General features: G+C 41.2%; 1 protein-coding gene across 5 annotated transcripts in view; it reads left to right on the top strand.

Moving 5' to 3' along the window:
* The window catches only part of GGCT (gamma-glutamylcyclotransferase), a 74,138-nt gene that overhangs the window by 33,859 nt on the left and 19,000 nt on the right, over window positions 1-21,279 (top strand). For 4 of the 5 annotated variants that reach the window (XM_068549242.1, XM_068549247.1, XM_068549243.1 and 1 more), the window contains exons 2-3: window positions 12,809-12,879; window positions 14,804-14,884. The gene's annotated coding sequence lies outside the window, so the exon portion shown is untranslated. The remainder of the gene's footprint in view (window positions 1-12,808; window positions 12,880-14,803; window positions 14,885-21,279) is intronic. The other variant, XM_068549241.1, reaches the window with a different exon arrangement.

Raw genomic sequence — 21,279 nt, 5'->3', positions numbered from 1 at the left:
GGATGGCTCCTCCCACCTGCCTCTCCTGATCTCCCTGGCCTCCCTCCTATGCCCCCAGGACCCATGCGGCCTGGATGGGGCTTTGGAGGGTGGGATACTGGCTTGGGAGCTCAGCAGGCTCCCCAGCCCGAGTGGGCCAGGCAATTGCCCTCCGCTTCTCTCCCGCTCTTCCCGGAGAGCCCCTCCTGCCTGCCTCTCCTGATCTCCCCGGCCTCAGGGGCGACGAGCCTGCCTGGCCTCCACTTCTCCTCCCCCCCTCAGTCCCACTACGTCCTACCATTTCACTCTGAGGTTCCTCCCGTCTCCTTGGGCATCAGAGACCCCGCCCAGTGGCCGGCAGGAGCCCTAGTTGTGGGGAGACACTAACTCGGTGTCTTCCCACACCGCCATCTTGACTCTGCCTCCCTCATTTTTTCTTTACTTGAATTGTAAAAACATAAAGATCAGAGTCCACTCTGTGTCCCATTGTCCCTGCGTGGCCCAGCACACGTTTATTTACCAAACATTTTCTTTTGCATCTTCATATGAAGTGCCTTCCTCCTTTCTGAAGTTCTAAACCACTCGCCGCCAACATCTTCTTTTGTCTTTAACCACAGGTGGTATTTAAGGCGAGGGTTTTGGCCATCTTGGAGAGTTAGTTTTCCTGAGTCTCTCCCATGTGTATGTTGGGGAGGGGGAAATTTCCCCCTCTACCCCTCTTTGAGTTCTTGCAGCTGGACTAATAACAAAATTGATGCAAGACAGATTAACAGGAGAAAAAACAACAAATTTTAATTCGTGCACACAGAGGTCTCATGGAAATGGGACCTAAGAAGTGGCCAAAGCAGGCAGCTTTTATACTTTTTAGACAAAGAAACAATAAATTTGTGAGGAATTGACAGGACAAAGAAACGTGGGTTTTGGGTGCCCAATTAGTGAAGAATCGAAACAGAATGTGGGCTTGGGGTAGTAAATTAAAGAAGTAAGAAGGTTTGTTTCCAGCAGCTTCTAGGCCTGTAATTCCCCCATCTCTGGGGATAAGGGTGTCCTTCTACTTCCAGATGCAGGGGTGCACCTTTCACATGGGAGATTTATTTCCTGCTTTCAGGGAGACAGAAAGGAGGGTCAGAGTGTCCCTCTTGTAATGGCTCTTTCTTAAGTAACTTTAATTCAAAATAATCAGTATGCCATTGCTGCATATTTTGGGGTGAACTTCCCTGGGCCCCAACATATAGATGTTATTAAACTTCTGTTTGATTTTCTTCTGTTAATCTGTCACACGTCAATTTAATTCTTAGACCATCCAGAAGAACCTAGAAGGATAGAGGACAATTTCTTCCTCCCTGACAGTGGCAACAACCTAAAAAGCTCCTTGATATCTCTGTTTTATAAATTCACTAGTTTCTTTAATAATATACTAAATATGCGAATTAAAACCACAATGATGTGTAACCATACCCTTCCCAGAATGGCTAAAATTAGGAGAGCTGATAACATCAAGTATTAAAGAGAGTGTGGCACAACTAGAACTTTCAGATATTGCTGGTGGGAGTGTAAGTTGGTACAGTCATTTTGGAAAATTGGCAGCATCTTCTATGTCTACCCTATGACCGAGCAGTTCCACTCCTGGGTATATTCCCAAGAGAAATGAGTGTTTATGTTCACCAAACGATGCATTGGAAATTGTTCGTAGCAGCTTTATACATAATTGCCCCCAATCTGTTAACAACCCAAATGTCTATTAAGAGTAGGATGGATAAATAAATTGTGACGTATTTGTAAATGAAATTCCACACAGGAGTGAAAAACACATACTCCTGCTTCATGCACTAACATGGCTGAATCTCACAGATGTAATATTGAGCAAGAGAAGCCAGACCCAAAAGAGTACATAGGGTGTGATTTCATTGACGTGGAGTTCAAGAATAAGCAAAATTAATCTCTAGTGAAAGAAGGCAAAATAGCGTTTGCCCTTGTGGGGGCAGGTTGACTGGGAGGGGTATAAGAGAGCCTCCTGGGGCGCTGGAAATCTTGATATCTTCTGAGTCGTGGTTACACAGGTCTACACATATGTAAAAATGTATTCATCTGCATTCAGTTTTATGCACTTTGTGTAATTTATTAATCTGCACAAAAGTAAAAAGAAAATAATGTCTGAAATCCATCAGGCTAACGGGTAGTGATGGCTCTGTGTCCCGGAAATGTCAATCACAGTTTGGTCTTGTGCTCCCTTCTATATGGCACTGCCCTGCCTATAGTCCTCTGCCCAGGGGACCTCGAGGCGCTGCTCTGGGTGGGGTTGGGGGGTGGCAGCCACTGCACCAGGTCAGCCAGGACCTGAGATGGATGCTGACCAGGTGCCCCCTGCTGGCATTGGGGCTGCAGATTTGGAGGCAGCAAGGAGAGAGCAGAGTCAGAAGCAGCAGAGATGAGAGTGTGAGAGAGGCTCAGGGGAGGGGCTGGGCTGGAGTAGCTGTCTCTCAGCATGCTTGGCTCTTGACAGCTTTCCTGATCCAGGTCTTTTCCAGATGTAGCGTTAGAGCATCTGCGCATAGCAAACTGACCTTCAGTGATTTTTGCAACCTTGTCAAGGTGAGGACAACTATATCAATCAGGACCTAGCAGGAAAAGGTGACTCACTCAAACAAGGTAATTGAGGAGAGTTTAATGAAAGGACACATACAGAGGTGAATAGGTTCAGGGGATGGCCTCCCTCCACCTGAATCCCACCCAGGTGTCCCCTTTTCTATAGGCTCATGCCCCAGCCCTCTCCCTACTCCGTTCCAGTCCAAGTGGCCCATCTTTAGTCCCTCTAGGGGTGAAGGTGTGGGCTATGCCAGTGGTTCTTAGTCCCAGCTAGCCATAAACTCACCTGGGGAAGCTTTAAAGTACATCAGTGCCTGGGCCCCACCCCCAGAAGTTCTAATTTAATGGGTCTCAGGTAGATCCTGGGCACTGTGCCATTTAAAAGCTCTCAGGTGACTCTAACAAGCCCAGATCAATTCTTTCAGACTCTCGGGGGCCTAGGATCTGGGCATAGGTGCTTTTTCAAATTGCCTCAGTGCAGCCAGAGCCGAGAAGCTCTGTTCTGTTTTCTTTCAAAATCTATCATTTGGCATAAACTTGCGGATCTGTTCTCCTCAGACTTTCCTTTAAAGTGTATTTCAGAAGTAAAACAATATAATAAGTTTAAAAACTGAACATTGATTATTTTCACCCTAATAACACTGCTTGAGGTACTGTCAGTGTCTCTGGCCAGAGTCAAGAACAAAGGAATAAAGAAAATAACATCTATATTCATAACAGCATTATTCACGATAGCCAAAAGGCTGAAACGACCCTAGTGTTCATTGACAGATGAATGGATAAACCAAATGTGGTACATACATACAATGGACTATTTTTCAGCCTTAAAAAGGAAGGAAATTCTGACACATGCTACAACATGGATGAACCTCTAGGACATTATGCTGAGTGAAATAAGCCAGTCTCAAAAAGACAAATACTGTATGACTCCACTTATATGTGGTACTTAGGGTAGTCAAAATCACAGGGACAGAAAGTAGAAGGGTGGTTGCCAGGGACAGGGGTGCGGGGAATGGGGAGTTGTTTAACCCTGGGTACCAGGTTTCAGTTTTTCAGGATGAAAAGAGTTCTACTCCTAGAAGAGAACATAGGCAAAACATTCTCTGACATAAATCATACCAGTGTTTTCTTGGGTCAGTTTCCCAAGGCAATAGCAATAAAAACAAAAATAAATGGGACCTAATCAAACTTACAACCTTTTGCACAGCAAAGGAAACCATAAAAAAATGAAAAAACAACCTACAGAATGGGAGAAAATATTTGCAAATGATGTGACAGATGAGGGCTTCATCTCCAAAATATACAAACAGCTCATACAACTCAACAACAAAAAAAACAAACAACCGAATTAAAAAATGGGCAGCAGACCTAAACAGACATTTCTCCAAAGAAGACATACAGATGGCCAGTAGGCACATGAAAAGATGCTCAACATCACTAATTATTAGAGAAATGCAAATCAAAACTACAATGAGGTACCACCTCACACCGGTCTGAATGGCCATCATTAAAAAGTCTACAAATAACAAACACTAGAGAGGGTGTGGAGAAAAGGGAATCCTCCTACACTGTTGGTGGGAATGTAAATTGGTGCAGCCACTATGGAAAACAGTGTGGAGGTTCCTCAGAAAACTAAAAATAGAGTTACCATAGGAACAAGCAATCCCACTGGATTGTTCCCCTATGTTCGTAGCAGTGCTATTCACAATAGCCAAAACATGGGAACAACCTAAATGTCCACTGACAGATGAGTGGATAAAGAGATGGTACATATATACAGTGGAATACTGCTCAGCCATAAAAAAGAATGAAATAATGCCATTTGCAGAAACATGGATGCAACTAGAGATTATCGTACTAAGTGAAGTAAGTCAGAAAGAGAAAGACAAATACCATATGATATCACTTATATGTGGAATCTAAAATATGGCACAAATGAACCTATCTATGAAACAGAAACAGACTCACAGACATAGAGAACAGACTTATGGTTGTCAAAGGGGAGGAGTTTGGGGGAGGGAAGGACCAGGAATTTGGGATTAGCAGATATAAACTATTATATATAGGATGGATAAACAACAATAGTACAGGGAACTATATTCAATATCCTGTGATAAACCATAATGGAAAAGAATATTAAAAAAGAATGTCTAAAAAAAAGATGAAAAGAGTTCTAGACATTGTTTGCACAACGATGTGAATGTATTTAACACCACTGAACTGTACGCTTAAAATGGTTAAGATGGAAATTTTATGTGTATTTTACCACATTTAAAAAATAAATTTAAAGCAGGAATATTTAATTCATTTAAATTGTATGTTCATACACAAGGTTGACAAGAAAAACTCCCCTTCGTCTTACTCACACCCCAATCCCTGGGGTCTGCTCTGGATACAGGGAGAGCAAATCTTATCAACTGCCTTTCTTCTTAATCCAGCCTGGTAGGAAGACACAGCTGAGCCTAAGAATATAAACTAGAAATGAAAAACAACTGAGAAATCTCCTTCTAATTCTCCGCGTCTTTAGTGAGGACGCCCAGAGTGAGGGGTCTCAGCTGTTGGGAGGGGGAAACAGCAGGACACCGTTGTGGGCAAGAGGACCCAGGGCAGGCCGGGCAGTGGAGGAGGGGCGGTGCAAGTAAAACTTCCCTGCGAGCTCATATAGAAGGAAGAGGACATTCTTTTCCAATTATGCTGCTGTAGGAAAATATTCTTCTTCCTCGATGTGGCTCTCCAGTGTACTGTCTCTGAGCATTGTGTATCATGCGAGCTGTGGGCTTCCGTCCAAGAGTCACCCTCAGGGGCAGGAAGATTATAGGGAACAGGAGGAGCTGTGACCTCACCTTGCCCTGGGTGGGGGGGCCAATGCCTACCCCATGCTCCTCTGTTGGAGCTCCTCGGTGATATGATTCTAAACTAGACTCTTACTTGGGGAAAGGGATTCCTGTGGATTAGCACGCTCCACTGTGCTGTTCAGGGTGGAGGAGCAGATACCAGGGCAAGATCAGCCTGTGTATGCTTCCCTGCACAGCCTAGGGAATTGACGAGGTGGTTAAATTTGAGAAAAAGTGAGGTGAAAGCTGGTTACCCCATGAGAGAACTCTTATAAATCATTTACCATTTTCCCCACTTTGATTCTGGGAATAATATTTAGCATCTGGTTTTAAAAACCCTTTTCTAGGGGCTTCCCTGGTGGCGCAGTGGTTGAGAATCTGCCTGCCAATGCAGGGGACACGGGTTCGAGCCCTGGTCTGGGAAGATCCCACATGCCGCGGAGTGACTAGGCCCGTGAGCCACAACTACTGAGCCTGCGCGTCTGGAGCCCGTGCTCCGCAACAGGAGAGGCCGCGATAGTGAGAGGCCCGCACACCGCGATGAAGACTGGCCCCCACTTCCCGCAACTAGAGAAAGCCCTCGCACAGAAACGAAGACCCAACACAGTCATAAATAAATAAATAAATAAAATTTTAAAAATAAATAAATAAATAAAAACCCTTTTCTACTGTGGAAATACCAACCGATTGAGATCAAGCAAAATCTGTTTATTCAGGGCTCGCTATAGCAAGAGTCAGCCAACATCACTTAGGTTTTGGCAGACACCCAAAGGCAGGCAGAGGAGTGGGAAAGCTTTGTACTGGACAAAGAGGAAGGCTGCAGGTGTGCCCTGATTGGAGGCTGTTGACATGGAAAGCTGCAGGCAGGCTAACCAGAAGCATGGCATCCTGTGTGATTGGTCAGGGGAGCATATTTGCTTTCCCCAGTTGATCCCCAGTTGGAAGCTGCAACAAAAATTAGGGAGGCTATCAGATATTAATAAAGTCCTGGCCATTTGGGACCGATTGTTACAGGAGTTATTGTTTCACTTGCTGGACTAGTTGTTAGAGATAGAAGTCTGACTTGCAGATAGTAGGTTGGCTTCCTGCGCTGGTTGCTGCAGATTGTGGGTCAGAGTTCTGTTTTATATATGGTCTGGCTATTGTCCATTTGTATATTGAGTCTCTCACTACCAGACTGTAAAGAAAAAAATGTTGCCTGCTATTCCAGTTCTATAAGGATAAAGCCATTAGCCACTGGAGTTGCCCACTGACAGTGCACCTGAGGGGAATTCACTGTGAACGTCCCTCTAACTGCTTTTGCTGCATCCCATAGATTTTGTATGGTTGTGTTTTCATTGTCATTTGTCTCAAGGTATTTTTTAATTATCTTTTTGATTTCCTCATTGACCCATTGTTTTTTTTAGTAGCATGTTGTTTAGTCTCCATGTAATCGTTTTTTTCTCATTTCTTTTTCTGTGGTTGATTTCTTGTTTCATGTTGTTGTGGTCAGAGAAGATGCTTGAAATAATTTCCATGCTCTTAAATTTGTTGAGGTTTGTTTTGTGGTCAATCCTAGAGAATGTTTCATGTGCACTTGAAAAGAATGTGTATTCTGGTTTTTTTGGATGTAATGTCCTGAAAATATCAATTAGGTCTAACTGTTCTATTGTATCATTTAGGATCTCTGTTGCCTTGTTGATTTTCTGTATAGAGGATCTGTCCATTGATGTGAGTGGGGTGTTAAAGTCTCCTACTATTATTGTATTCCTGAGAGGAATTCAGGATGGAGAAAAACGGGAAGCATTCTGCATTCTGTGCTGGCCCCTAGAGAGTTAAGATGCATCTCTAGGGAAGAATTTCAAATGACCCTAGATTCTTGCATCTTCCCATACATAAAGAAGCACTAAAATCATTAACTTGAGATGTCTGTTCTTTGTGATTTGCAGTCATCTTTTGATGTTCAACTGCATGTTTTTTCCAGCCAAAAAAAATTCATATACGTCCTGGTTCCTCCCTTACTTCTTCAGAGCAGTTCCTCAGAGCTACCTGAGAGGCCGTCTCTGAGGCTATAGTCCTCCGTAAGGTCCCCAAAGAAAACTTGACTCACAACTTTTGTGCTGTGCTTCCTTATTTCAGTCAACAAAAGCTTGAGGTGTATCAGCCTGAAAGTCTAGTGGTGGTGGAGCTGTAGGAGTGAAGCTTTCTTTGCCCCTTCCTCTACTCAGGCCAGTGTAGTCATAGAAATATCAGATCAAGGTGGGGACAGTGGTCCAGAAGTTCCAGGCTTTGCCACTACCAAAGCTGAACGTTTTGGGGACAATGAGGAAACCTCTGCTGCAGTGTGGACAGACTCAGGAGTCTCAGTGAGAACAACCCTTCCCCAACAAGTGGAAGGTCACCTTGGCAGCCAAAGGAAGCACTCCAGTTATATTGTCTGTCTGAGTGGAGGGAGTTCCCAGAGAGGGAAACCCTTTTATAAAATCCCTAATACCCCCGACTTTTAATTTCAGCAATAGAGCATGCCACTGAAAGTTATTGAAATTGTCAACATTGGCTTGCGTCAAATTTGTAAACAGCTCCTTGGCTGCCCCTTCCCTACCGTCACCTGGCCCCCATCGCTAACTGTAGAAATCTTTAGAATTTTCTCTAGGATTCATTCTCCCTTACCTGACCCCTGTTATATTTGGTTCATAATTCTCTTATGGCTTTTAGCTTGCTGTATAGTTTATGATATTCATATTTACTTCTTTTAACCTCCGCCAGACTATAAACTGTCTTTTTTTTTTTTTTTTTAATCACCTGCAGTGTTAGTATAGGCACTGAAAAAACACTCACCAATCAGTGTCCCTGTGATGGATGACACATTCATTCACCAAATACTTGTTGAGAAGCTTCTCGGAGCCACATCAGAAGATAGGCACTAGAGGGTACAAAGACAAAACAGTCACTGCCCCTGGCCTCAGGGTGAGAGCAAAGCAGCCACATAATTGCCATACGATGTGGTAAGTAAGTATGAAGTGCTTTGGGAACACAAATAAGGAAGTGACTTGCTTTGATGAGCAAATCAGGGGAGGCTTCACGGAAGAGGTAACATTTGAAGGCTGAGTGGAGGTTTTCCTTGCAGAGAAGGAGAGAGCATCCAGGTAGAGGGAACTGTGATAGAAAGAGGAGGAGCTCAGTTGATGGCATCCAGGGAAGGGCAGGTGGGGCTGGAGTTCTGGTGGAGATGTAGCTGCCCGAGTTCATAGGGGCTAGATTGTGAAGAGCCTTGAATGCCATTTTTATAAGTCATTTGGATTTAATTCTACTGGCAATATAGAGTCCATCCAGGCTGCTAAACAGAGGGATGGCAAACATCTGTGTTTTGTTATGATAATTTTGGCACCGATGTGGCAGATGGATGGGGGCACCCAGTTAAGAGGCTGCCGATGATAGGGACCTGAACTAGAGCAAGAAATAACTGAAATTCCCTTCTGCTCCTCTGGGGCAAACTGTTCTCCTTGGTAGTTTTCAGGCAATCAACTTGGCCAAAGGCAAAATCCAAGGCTCAGTGTTTCACCTACTGCGTGATTTTTGCTTTCTCCCACTCTGTGTGTTTTCTTTTCACTTTCTTGATGATGCCCTTTGAAGCACAGAAGTTCTTAATTTTGATAAAGTTCAGTTTATCTACTTTTTTTCTTTTTCACTTGTCCTTTCAATGTCACATTTTAGTAGGCTTTGTCTAACCCAAGGTAATGAAGACTCACCCCTATGTTTCTAAGAATTTTATAGTGTTAACCCTTATGTTTCAGTCTATGACCATTTTGAGGTAATTTTTGTAGATGATATGAGAAGAGTCCAACTACACTCTTTTGCATGTTGATACGTAGTTGTTCCAGCACCATTTGTTGAAAAGCCTGTTCTTTCTCCCTCTGAATTACCTTTGTTGAAAATCAATTGACTATAAACACAAGGGTTTGCTTCTAGACTCTCAATTCATTGATGTGTATGTTTTTCTTTATGCCAGGACCACATTGTCTTGCTGCTTTGTAATAAGTTCTGAAATCAGAAAGTGTGAATCTCCCAACTGTGATCTTCTTTTCAAATTTATTTGGCTACTCACACCAGCATCTCAGAAGTGCCATCAGACAGCTTCTTTTTGTTGTTGTTGTTAATTACTGGAGATTAACTAGCCACAGGAATTTGTTATTTGTGAACTCCATAGGTTATATCTAACTCAGACACATCTGCTATCAGATGGGAGGGAAACGCTGGCAAAGAAAAAAGAAAAAATTAAAACTTTTTTTATGACTTGAAAAATAAAGAACTCTAATTGTATAGCAATTGTAGAAATGTATCTGAACATGTGTTTTGGGAATGCAGATGGAATAAGAATGATTGCTTCTGGCTTGTCCTTAGCTTCATGACATCCTAAGAAATTGAAAGGGCTCTAAGTACAAGACTCTTCCTCCATTCTCTAGTAAAAGAAATAGGGAAGTTCTATAGAAGAACATACAAATACAAATGAGCGGGGCTTCCCTGGTGGCGCAGTGGTTGGGAGTCTGCCTGCCAATGCAGGGGACACGGGTTCGAGCCCTGGTCTGGGAAGATCCCACATGCCGCGGAGTAACTAGGCCCGTGAGCCAGAACTACTGAGCCTGTGCGTCTGGAGCCTGTGCTCCGCAACGGGAGAGGCTGCGACAGTGAGAGGCCCGCGCACCACAATGAAGAGTGGCCCCCACTCGCCGCAACTGGAGAAAGCCCTCGCACGGAAACGAAGACCCAACACAGCCAAAAATGGATAAATAAATTAATTAATTAAAAAACAAACAAACAAACAAATACAAATGAGCAATGTCAAGATATGAGGGAAAGCTTTGTGACCCAACAGCAAGGTGTCGATAAATCTGAAAGCTGAACGCCTAGCTCAACTTACAGATGGACTGAACAAGTATGGAAAAATATCATATCATAAAGTAGAAATTCAGCTCTATATCTTTCTGTAATTACCTAGCTTTCCTGAGAGTTTAATAAGATTTTCTCATTGTATGGGTATGTAATGGTTAATTTTCTGTTGTCTTGGAGGGTGCTTTGGAATGAGATTAATATTTAAATCTGGATTGCCCATCATAATGTGGGTAGGCCTCATCCAATCAGTTGAAGACCTGAATAGACCAAAAGACTGGCCTCCCTGAGCAAGAGGGAGTTTGCCAGCAGACTGTCTGCCGACTTTGTCTGTACCATCAGCTCTCCTGGGTCTCCAGCCCGCTGCCCCACACTGCAGATTGTTACTTGCATCTTCCATAATTGTGTAAGCCAATTCCTTATAATAAATCTCTGTAAAGGTCCACATCCTGTTGGCTCTGTTTCTCTGGAGAACTCTGACAAATCTAGGGCATAAATAATTTCTAAACAAATAGATTGGTGTATCTTTGCCTACCTCCAGAGAGAATTTATAAATTATAAAGCCCTTTAAAGGTAAAGGAGCTTCTATTTTGATTGACTTAGGAAGCTAATCTTCTTTCATATAAATAGAAGAGAATTAAAGAAAAGAAAGATTTAATTCCATACACTTTGAATCTACCGGTTTGACAATTTTGATTTGAAAACAATAATAAGTTTTCTCTGTTTTTAACAGGGTAAAAAATAATGTTAGCTAATATTCTAACTTTTGCAAGACCTGGATTTGTTTATTCATAGAAATCCATATTAATCTGGACTCCCTAAATCTTTTACTAGTCTTGTTCTTCAGATAAGCTTACATTAGTAATTATTTAATAATATAAAAGCGTAAGAGGGCCTTCCCTGGTGGCGCAGCGGTTGAGAATCTGCCTGCCAATGCAGGGAACACGGGTTCGAGCCCTGGTCTGGGAAGATCCCACATGCCGCGGAGCAACTAGGCCCGTGAGCCACAACTACTGAGCCTGCGCGTCTGGAGCCTGTGCTCTGCAACTAGAGGCCGCGATAGTGAGAGGCCCGCGCACCACGATGAAGAGTGGCCCCCGCTCGCCGCAACTAGAGAAAGCCCTCGCACAGAAACGAAGACCCAACACAGCTAAAAATAAATAAATTAATTAATTAAAAAAAAAAAGCGTAAGAAATTTGTATGTCCAACTACACTGAGTTATAATTATATCTTTTAAAAGTATTTGCTCTTAAGAATTTCAGAAAATGTTAAAAACTAGTTACTCTATTTCCACTGTCCATATAAATTTCATAATATCATCTGTCTGACAATCTTTTTGATATCAGCAGTGACTGTATTATTTTATAGCATCAACTTAAATCATAATACCAAGATCCTAAATTGGCTTTGAGAGAGACCTTGGATTAATTGAGTTAATAAATAACCTTTGGATGCCCAATTTCTTGGCAGATCAAAACTAAAAAGTAGGAGAATATAAAACAAGCAAGCATAATTTTAACATATCTGCCCTTGTCTCCTGTTTTTATCCTTTAGAGAGTGACCATCAGTTAGTGAATTAATAAGGATATACCAATGCCTTTGGGTCATGTTAGCATACAGGGTACTATTTGCTATGTTACAGACATGCAGAATGAATGAATGTGGCATGTGAGCTGGTGGTACACAAGCAGGCATCCTTGTAGAGCTGTGGTCTGCTGCTAGGTACCTGAGTATGGCAGACAGTGCTCCTTTGCTTCCTCTCCAGTTTTCTCTGTGCCTGACAGGGAACAGAAGTTAGTTTCTTTGGTTAAAAGTTGTAATTAAATGAGTACTCAAATAGTAGTTGCAAAGACATACAAATATGTAAGGTAATGGATATGTTTTGTTGGGTTTTCAAGGAAATTGCTGTAGTTTTATTAAGAGATGGTAAGTTTAATGTGATATATATGTTTTATCTTATAAAGCTATAAATTTATCATTTAATTATATGTGCATGTGTGTATGTATGTGTGTGTATATATATATATGGCATGTGAATTAGTAAAAGAGTTTGTGAATGACAGTTCAGAAAAAGAATGATCTTTGGATATCTTTTTTTTTTTTTTGGTTTTTGTCATGCTTTTGAATCATTTTTAAACAAAAATTCTTTACTTCTAAGTTAGGATTCCTAGTAATTATTGTTACTCTTTTAATTTTATTTTAAATTGTCCATCTTACAAAGATTGCAACGATTTTCTTATCTTTAGGCACCCATTACTTATGCTCTGATCTTTATGTATGTTCATATCTCACCTGTGATAACTCTTTTATTTTGCATTTCCCATATTCAAGCCCTAAATTCAAAATAGCAAATTTGTTAAGATACTTCTTGCAATCTTGACCCTCCTCAGAAGGGCACTGGGTAGCACTGTTTGTCTCCTAGAGATCATTAGCATGTTGGGTTTTTCCATATTGCTTTTAGCTCAGTCCCTACAAAAGCAAACTAAAACAGATATTCCCTTGGGAGACAAATGTTAAATAGGCCTTTTTCTTTCCTACTCAGACATTAGAGCAACACCTGACTTTGGGCAGCCTGACTATACTGAATCCTTCATAATTGTTCGTACAGAAAAGGTAAGTTGTGCTTTAAAAGTGCTTACGCAAAAGCTAAAATCTCATCGCAAGCCTACCGTCTACCTTAGGTAGGGTTAGCTACCTTGTTTATTGCGGTGGTGCTGTGGCAGAAACAGTTAAGCTAGTTGGTGCCTCAGCGGGAATTATTCTAGATCCCCTTCTCACTCACTGCCCTCATAAGATTTGCTGTTCAAACCTAATTGCTTCAAAACAATGCACAATAGTCACATTTCACCTATGGCAGTTTTTTGTTGTCTAATTCCCACATAATTGTCAAGAACCACTCCAACCTAAGTAATCCTAGGGGTTTTTTTTTTTCCTAGTAATCCTAGGAAATAGTAATCTTATTTCCTTAGTTTCCAACCTAAGGAAACCAATCTAGCTCCCCCTCCTAGTAAAAATGAACCCCACGACTGCTGAACAGCTCTTCAAACTCAGCATTCTCTGTCCCCTGGCCAATGCTGATACATTATTTTTTCATAGTTCTTATCTTTAAAATAAAGTACATTCTGTGCTGCATAAGCTGTAACTTCTGAACTCTCTGCCTCTTAACAAGAGCACACCACCTTGTTAAAGATTTAAGGATTCAAAACCACTTGCTGAAGATGCTCAACATCGCTAATTATTAGAGAAATGCAAATCAAAACTATAACGTACCACCTCACACCGGTATATATCAGAATGGCGATCATCAAAGAGTCCACAAACAATAAATGCTGGAGAGGGTGTGGAGAAAAGGGAACCCTCCTACACTGTCGGTGGGAATGTAAATTGGTGCAGCCACTATGGAAAACAGTATGGAGGTTCCTCAAAAAACTAAAAATAGAACTACCATATGATCCAGCAATCCCACCCCTGGGCATACATCCAGACAAAACTGTAATTCGAAAAGATCCACGAACCCCAATGTTCATAGCAGTACTAGTTACAATAGCCAAGAGATGGAAACAACCTAAATGTCCATCGTCAGATGAATGCATAAAGAAGATGTGATATATATATATATATATATATATATATAATGGAATACTACTCAGCCATTAAAAAAAGATAATGCCATTTGCAGCAACATGGATGCAACTAGAGAGCATCATCCTAAGTGAAGTGAGTCAGAAAAAGAAATGTACTGAGGATGCCAAGACGTCAGCCTTGGAAAGGTCATATCAAATATATTTAACCACAAGTAATACTCTTAAACTCTAGGGTATATACTCATGGGTTTATGATTCCCAGTGTGAAGTCACTAAGGATTCTACAACCTGGACGTCCAGTCCCACTGGAGGTGTATAAACCTAAGGCTCAGTAAAAAGCTTTAGAAGCACAGAGCTCTGAAAGTGGGTAGCTACTCAAGTTCCCATATAAGACTTTTAGATTAAGATTTGTGATTAGGATATAACAGTTTAACACTTGCCTCCTTTTATTACTTCTTTCCTTTGTATGGGTCAAGGTATTAGATTGTAAAATAACTGCCATAGTTGTTTTTGCCTTTCTCTCAGCTGTCTTCTTTCCCATAAACTCTTTGAACTCCCTTGTTTACCTCTCTCAAACAATTGTAATGGCTGCCAATTTTTCCAACAAGTGGTTTTACCATCTGTCTTTAGACTCCTCTAATAAGACCTGCTAACATATATCTATATGTCTTCACTGAACCTAGGCCCCCAACCATTAGCTGCTGTTCCTAAAATGTACAAAGGCCTCAAAGGAATCCAAGGAATATGAGGGATAAAGAGACATGAGACTAATTCTCCTGATTAGGTTTAGGCCGACTAGGAAACTGGATACAAATGGTTCCAAATTTTTAAATTATATTTAAATTATATTTAATTTAAATTATATTTAACTTTATTATAAAATATAATTTCTTGAGCACTTCCAATATGTGTTTAAATATTACTATAAACTCTTATCTCAAACCAACATCTAGTGAATGATACCACATCAAGAAGACACAAAATTCTTCGTGGTCAACCATGGTCTTGGATCTGAATTTGACCACAAAAAGGGAGTAAGTATTTATAATAAGTCCTAGCTCAACTATGGTGTAGATACCAAAGGAAGGACATCAGCAGGAAATATGAAAGGTGAACATACCACCTTCCTACTCCACAGCTGAGTCACAAGATTTCTTGGAAAAATGATGAATAACTAAAATTACCTTCCCTGATAATAATGCAGTCTGCTTGGGTGCAAATTGCCCTCTTGATAGCTTTTAGCCAATCAGCACACGCAAGGACAAAACAAAACAAGAAGTTTTGTCATTGCTCCCCTGACTGAGAGTGTTCCCTCCATAAACCCTGTTTTGCCTATTGGATGGCAATCTGTATACAACTAATCTCCCTTATAGATGAGTAAATGTCAGCTGTGCTTTAAATTAATGTCTCTGAGATGTTCTTTAACAAGGGTGATGTCAACATCCAAGATAGGGAATAAAAGCAGGGAAGTTAGTCTGGAAAGGAGTTAATGTTTGGAACATGCCGAGTTTGTGGTACTTGTAAAGGACATACAGGTGATAAGCAATTAATTAAAAGGAAAGATGGAGGCTGAAGCAGAAATTAGAGGTGATTAACACAGATGTGGTATGGACGATTTTGTAATAGATTACCCAGTAATGCATAATGTTAAAATGGTGAATCACCACTGTCTGAGAGGAAGAAATTTTCTTCTATCCTTCTAGGTTCTTCTGGTTGGTCTAAGAATTAAATTGACATGAGACAGATTAACAGGAGAAAATCAAACAAAAGTTTAATAACATGTATACATGGGAGAGCCCAGGAAAACTGAATAACTCTCGTAAATGACTGAAACCCTCACCTTAAATACCACTTTTAGCTAAAGACAAAAGAGGATGTTGGGGGTTGTTGTTTCGGACCTCAAAGGAGAAGAAGGCAATTTACATGAAGACGGAAAAGCAAGTGTTTGGTAAACAAATGTTTGCTGGGCCACAGAGAGACAATGGGACACAGAGAGAAATTCTAACAAACAGACTTTGCTAGCTTCCTCCCTGTCTATACACCTAGTTCACACTATAGTTATCTATGGTGATAGTTCCTTTCCTGGAACAGGTCCTCTGTCTACATTCTTTAGGCAGTTAGGGGGCCGGCCAAAGGTTCTTCATGAGTCTTTTGGGCCTTGATTATTTTCATCTTGAAATAATCCACATGCCAAAAAGATACTTTGGGGTGGCAAATTTTGCTCTCCTACACCAACAAATTAACTACGCCACCATCTGAGGGATGTGTGAAGAAGAGGAGCAGGCAAAGAAGATGGACTGAGCCATGCAATGAAATTAAAGAGGAGCAAAGAAATTTATTCAATCACATACGAAGTGCCATTGCTTTTAAGACATCTCTATTTCAGAAATGTTGAGAATTGAGCATCTTAGCACTGATGAAATACAGCAGAATGTGGGCTGAAAAGGAGGCATTGGATTTGGAAGTTAGGGAGTCATTGGTTAATCCATTTCACTAAGTTGGTAAGTGCAGAACTGGATGGCTGTGAGTTGGAGCAAATGGGAGTGTGGAAGTAGGAACTATTTGCTGACCACTACAAATGGGAAGATGTGAGGAAGCTTGAATGAGGCAGGACACAAAGGAAGGTAATTTTTGTGTGAAGAAGAACTGAGCCTCTTTGACAGCTAAGAAGCAGCTGATGGAGAGGTAGAGCTCAAAGGTCCATGTGGGGCAGGTTAAAGTAGATTAGTGGAGAGGAGTACAGCTATGGAGTCAGTCGGGGCTGGGTTTAAGCAGTCACTTTTCTACTTACTAGTTATCTGACACTGGACATATCAATTAGACCTTCTGAGCCTTGGTCTACTCATTTGTAACAGCAGGATAATCATTCCCCTACTTCATGGAGTTGTTGTATGTCTTAAGTGAGATTATCCACTTAATGAAGTGTTTGGCACAGTGGCCAGGATGTATTAAATGCTCAATAAACGAGATCTACTATTAAGAGATTAAGAAAGAACATAATTGATTAGCCAAATGCAGGTGGGAAAGGATGGAATCAAGTTCATAGGTGGAGGAATTAGCCCTGAAAAGGAGGAGGGATCCCTATGTGGTGGTACTAAAAGATGTCCATAAATTCTTTGATCCCCTTTCCTTCAAAAAATGGACCCTAATTACCCTCCCCTTGAGTGTAGGTAGTACTTGGTGAATCACCTCTAACTAATAGAATGTGGTGGGAGTGACAGTATGCAACTTTGAGAGTAAGTTATAAAAGGCGTTGTGACCTCCATACTTGTTCTTTGGATTACTCAATCTGGGGGAAGCCAGCTGATATTTCATGAGAACAGGCAAGCATTTCAGTGGAGAGACCCATGTGGTAAGGGATTCAGGCCTTCTGCCAACAGCCAGGTGAGTGATCCATCTTGGAAGTTGGTCTTCTAGCCCCAGTTAAGCTTTCACATGAGTGTAGCCCGAGCTAACATCTTAACTGCAACCTCATGAAGGACCCTGAGCCAGGCTCTCCCAATTAAGCTACTTCAAAATTCCTGACGCATGGGACCTCTGAGATAATAAGCGTACTTTTAAGCTACTAAATCTAGGGATGATTTGTTACACAGCAATAGAAAATGAACACTCCCTCTTTCTCTGAGACAGAAGGAAAGTGGAGAATGATAGGTGAGGACAGGCATGATATGGAAAGGAGAAAAGGTAGGTGCCTGATGGTCTCTATTTTCTCTTAAGATTAAAATACAAGACATGTTATTTGCTGACCATGAGGTAGCTTGATGAGACTGGCAGAAGAGACAGGCAGAAAATAGGCAAGGGAATCTACTAGGAACACAAGTAAGATTGATGATTCCCTTTCGTGCCTCTCTTCCTTTATGCCAAACGCAACCACAGAAATCACGCTTGATATTGGAACTAGATCAGCCTCCATGCACTGAGCCTTCATCTCAGGAGTGAAATTCAGAGGCATTGCAGCCTGTCTGAGCCAGCCCCAGAGACTGCCTGTGTGGGCAAACTGCTGATGAGTGAGTTCAGGGCTGAGGATGGTTCAGGCTCATCTTGGGAAAGTACTCCCTGCTGTCAAGAATGATTAGCCACAGCTATATAGAGCCTAGCATATTATTTATGAAGAGGGATAGAATATCAGAGGGAAATATTATAATAGAAAAATCGACAGGCCTTATGGATTCTGCCACAAGCATATTGCAGTGAAGGGAAAGCCCTACAGTCTTTTAAATACCTCATTTGTATTATTCTTTCATCCTTGGTCCGTTTTCCCTCCACCCCCTCCTCTCTGGTTATTAACAAGGGAGCCCTGGGAATTCTCCTGATTTAGCCAGCTATCAATCTTGATCACAGAACAAGGTGGAGCTCCAGCACATAGAAGAGGCCAGGTTAAGGCTGCCCTCTCCCAGTTATACCACCTTATAGCCTTGGTCTCTTTAAACCCTAAAGGCCCACCAGGAATTGAATCACTGTGTCTCCTTACAGAATGACAGTTCCTGCTCTCCTTGGGAGCTTAACTTTGCTTTGTACTGATTCTGTTTGCAAATTGGGAAACTTAAACTGTACTGCAAAACTGGTACCTTTTCTACATTACACAATAGATTCAATTCATTCATTCATCCTTTCACTCAGTTATTCAATTATTTAGCAACTCATTACTGAGTGCCTACTCAATAATGGGACAGGCATGTACTAAGTGTTGGGAATAAAAAGATGAATACTACGTTCTTGAGGAGTAGCAAAATGGCCTGCTGGCACATAGTATCACTCAATAAATTTGTGTTGAATGAATGATAATTCCTGCCCTCTATGGGCATCCTAGTCTAGTAGGGGGAGGGAAGCATGTTAACAAATAATTACAATGGTTTTAGTGCAATAGTAAAGGAATAATTCCGGTATTATAAATATAGAGGACTGTATCTACCTGGAAGTTAGGGATGGTTTGATAAAGGAAGTAACATTTGTTTGATCTTGAAGAACAAATAAGAGTTTTTCCAGGAAAGGAAAGTAGGAAAAGTCTTTGCATGAAGCCCCAAATTCACAGGTCCTATTTTTAGCAGGATTCTTTTCACTCCAATCTAATCCTAATTTGCTAATATAAATATTAATCAGCGTTTTGCTGGGTTTCAATCTTTTGAGTTTATTTTTGCTTTTGTTCCCTAGGTAGTGATCGGTTGGCAAAGTTAGAGGCAAAACAATTATACAAAAGAGATTATTTTTGACAGAGTGGATGAAATGAATTCAAGGAAAAAAAGATGTATTTTAAGTTTCTTCCTCAGAAATATTTTAATTTATTGTAATTTCTAAGACAGATGGAAGATAGTCTTCCTAAAAATGGTCTCCCTATTACCGCTAAAACCTTCCTCTCTGACACCTGGCTGAGAACCCAGAAAACACGCCTTGTTCTTTGCCAGACCAGTGTTTACTGTTATTTGCTCACTTTGGAGTAGCTTAGGAGCCCATCAGATATTGTACACCAGACTGGCAGAAGGACTTGGAACTGCCAAATATAATAACCAAATTGGTCATCATCAATTCATTAGTGATTATATAGAGAGAAAATTTTTAATTACTTGACAGCATGGAAAATCACATTACACCAGGGAGTAGAACTTGCTAAGCCCGCAGATTCCTCCAAATTGGAATTTAGAAAGAACTCTTATTTGCAGCAGAAAACATGAATCAATACTGACACTTCGTAAAATGTTTTAATGACTAAGCTCAAGCATTTTGTCTCAAGCTACTGGCCTAACAACACATGCCACTGTTACCAATGCTAATTAGATAATTTCCATGAAGTTGTTTAACCTGTTCTATTAAGCCTGTAAACTGCTTTGACAATCTTAAAGGAATGAACAAGGAACAAAGTAAGAAGGATGGGAAATAGAGCCAAGGAGTCAAATCTTTTTCCAGTTTAACTGAGAATTTTGGATTCTATCACGTTTGCACTCAGCCTTGCCATCAAATTCTTATTTTTCAACAGCTTGCAACCGTTACTGCATTTAATAGAGGCTGATGGTTGATGAGTATTTTTATACATAACTCTGCAGTTTCAGACTGATTCTCAGGTGTTTAACCAGCAAAGCCATGCAACGCTTCACTGAGTCAGTTCCATGAGAAAGGGTTATCACCTGCCGAGCCAGGCAGTGGTAAACCAGAGCAGTACAAAGATTTAGAATCTTCCCTTTCTAGCTGACATACCACTGCTTGTCTTCAATTTTCTGGATAATTTAGGATTTTATTTAATATGATTTTTCAAGAACTGAACAATCATCCTAAACAAATCAAGGCCAGACTATTATTAACACAGAGCAGCATTTCCCACACTCTCAGTACTATGCTCTCCACTTCAAAGGGGTTCTGTGACAGAGAAGGTTTGGGAAAGTCAGGAGTAAACAGAGCTCACAAGGTTTCTTTACTACAGGCATCCCTCAGATTTCTTTGTGTGGTAGCAGACATCATGGATCTCCAGGAGGAAATGTAGAATATAGTGGTTTCCAGCTCATTTGATCACAGAAGCTGTTTTTTTTTTTTTTTTAATCTGTATTGGAGTATAATTGCTTCACAATACTGTGTTAGTTCCTGTTGCACAACAAAGCGAATCAGCCATATGCGTACACATGTCCCCATATCCCCTCCCGCTTGAGCCTCCCTCCCATCCTCCCTATCCCACCCCTCTAGGTCATCGCAAAGCACCGAGCCAATCTCCCTGTGCTATGCTGCTGCTTCCCACCAGCCAACTATTTTACATCCGGTAGTGTATATATGTCGATGCTACTCTCACCAGAAGCTGTTTTTGAATGCAAGACCATCTGATGGGGTTGATGTCCCACAGAGCACACTTTGGGAAATATTGCTGTTCAAGTCTACTTGTTATTCTCAAACACTCCACATTGTTAATAGAGCACTGGACACGCTAAGAAGGATACTCCAGTGAAGGGGCAGCATATTAGTAATGACTGACTTTCCCTTCCCACAGCATCCACTGACTACCTACTAGGGGCAAGGGTTCTGGCACCATCCCTTTCAAAATAGTAAGGGCCTTGCATTCCTTGAGTGCAGTGCACATGGGAATGGGAGTGACCTGTTAGGGAGACATGTCAAATCCTTTAACCTCTTCACCCCCACTTCAAATCAAAGGAATTTGATGTCCAAATTACCTACCAATATTCTGCAGTTACCTCTCACAACCACTAATTAGAAACCCTTGAAAATAAAGTTTTTATTTTTCTATATTTTCTATTGAGGTGAAACTCACATAACATAAAATTAACCATTCAAAATGAACATTTCAGTGGCGTGTAATATCCAGTGCATTCACAATGTTGTGCAACCAGCTCTTTCTAGTTACAAGACAGTTCCAAAATAAAACCTCATACCCATTAAGTTACTCCCCATTCCCCTCTCCCCTCAGCCCTGGTAACCACCAATCACCTTTCTG

This window comes from Eschrichtius robustus, chromosome 8 (assembly GCF_028021215.1).
Source record: "Eschrichtius robustus isolate mEscRob2 chromosome 8, mEscRob2.pri, whole genome shotgun sequence".
Taxonomy (NCBI): domain Eukaryota; kingdom Metazoa; phylum Chordata; class Mammalia; order Artiodactyla; family Eschrichtiidae; genus Eschrichtius; species Eschrichtius robustus.
Note: the sequence above shows the minus strand (reverse complement) of the source record. Positions and strands in the feature narration are given on the sequence as shown.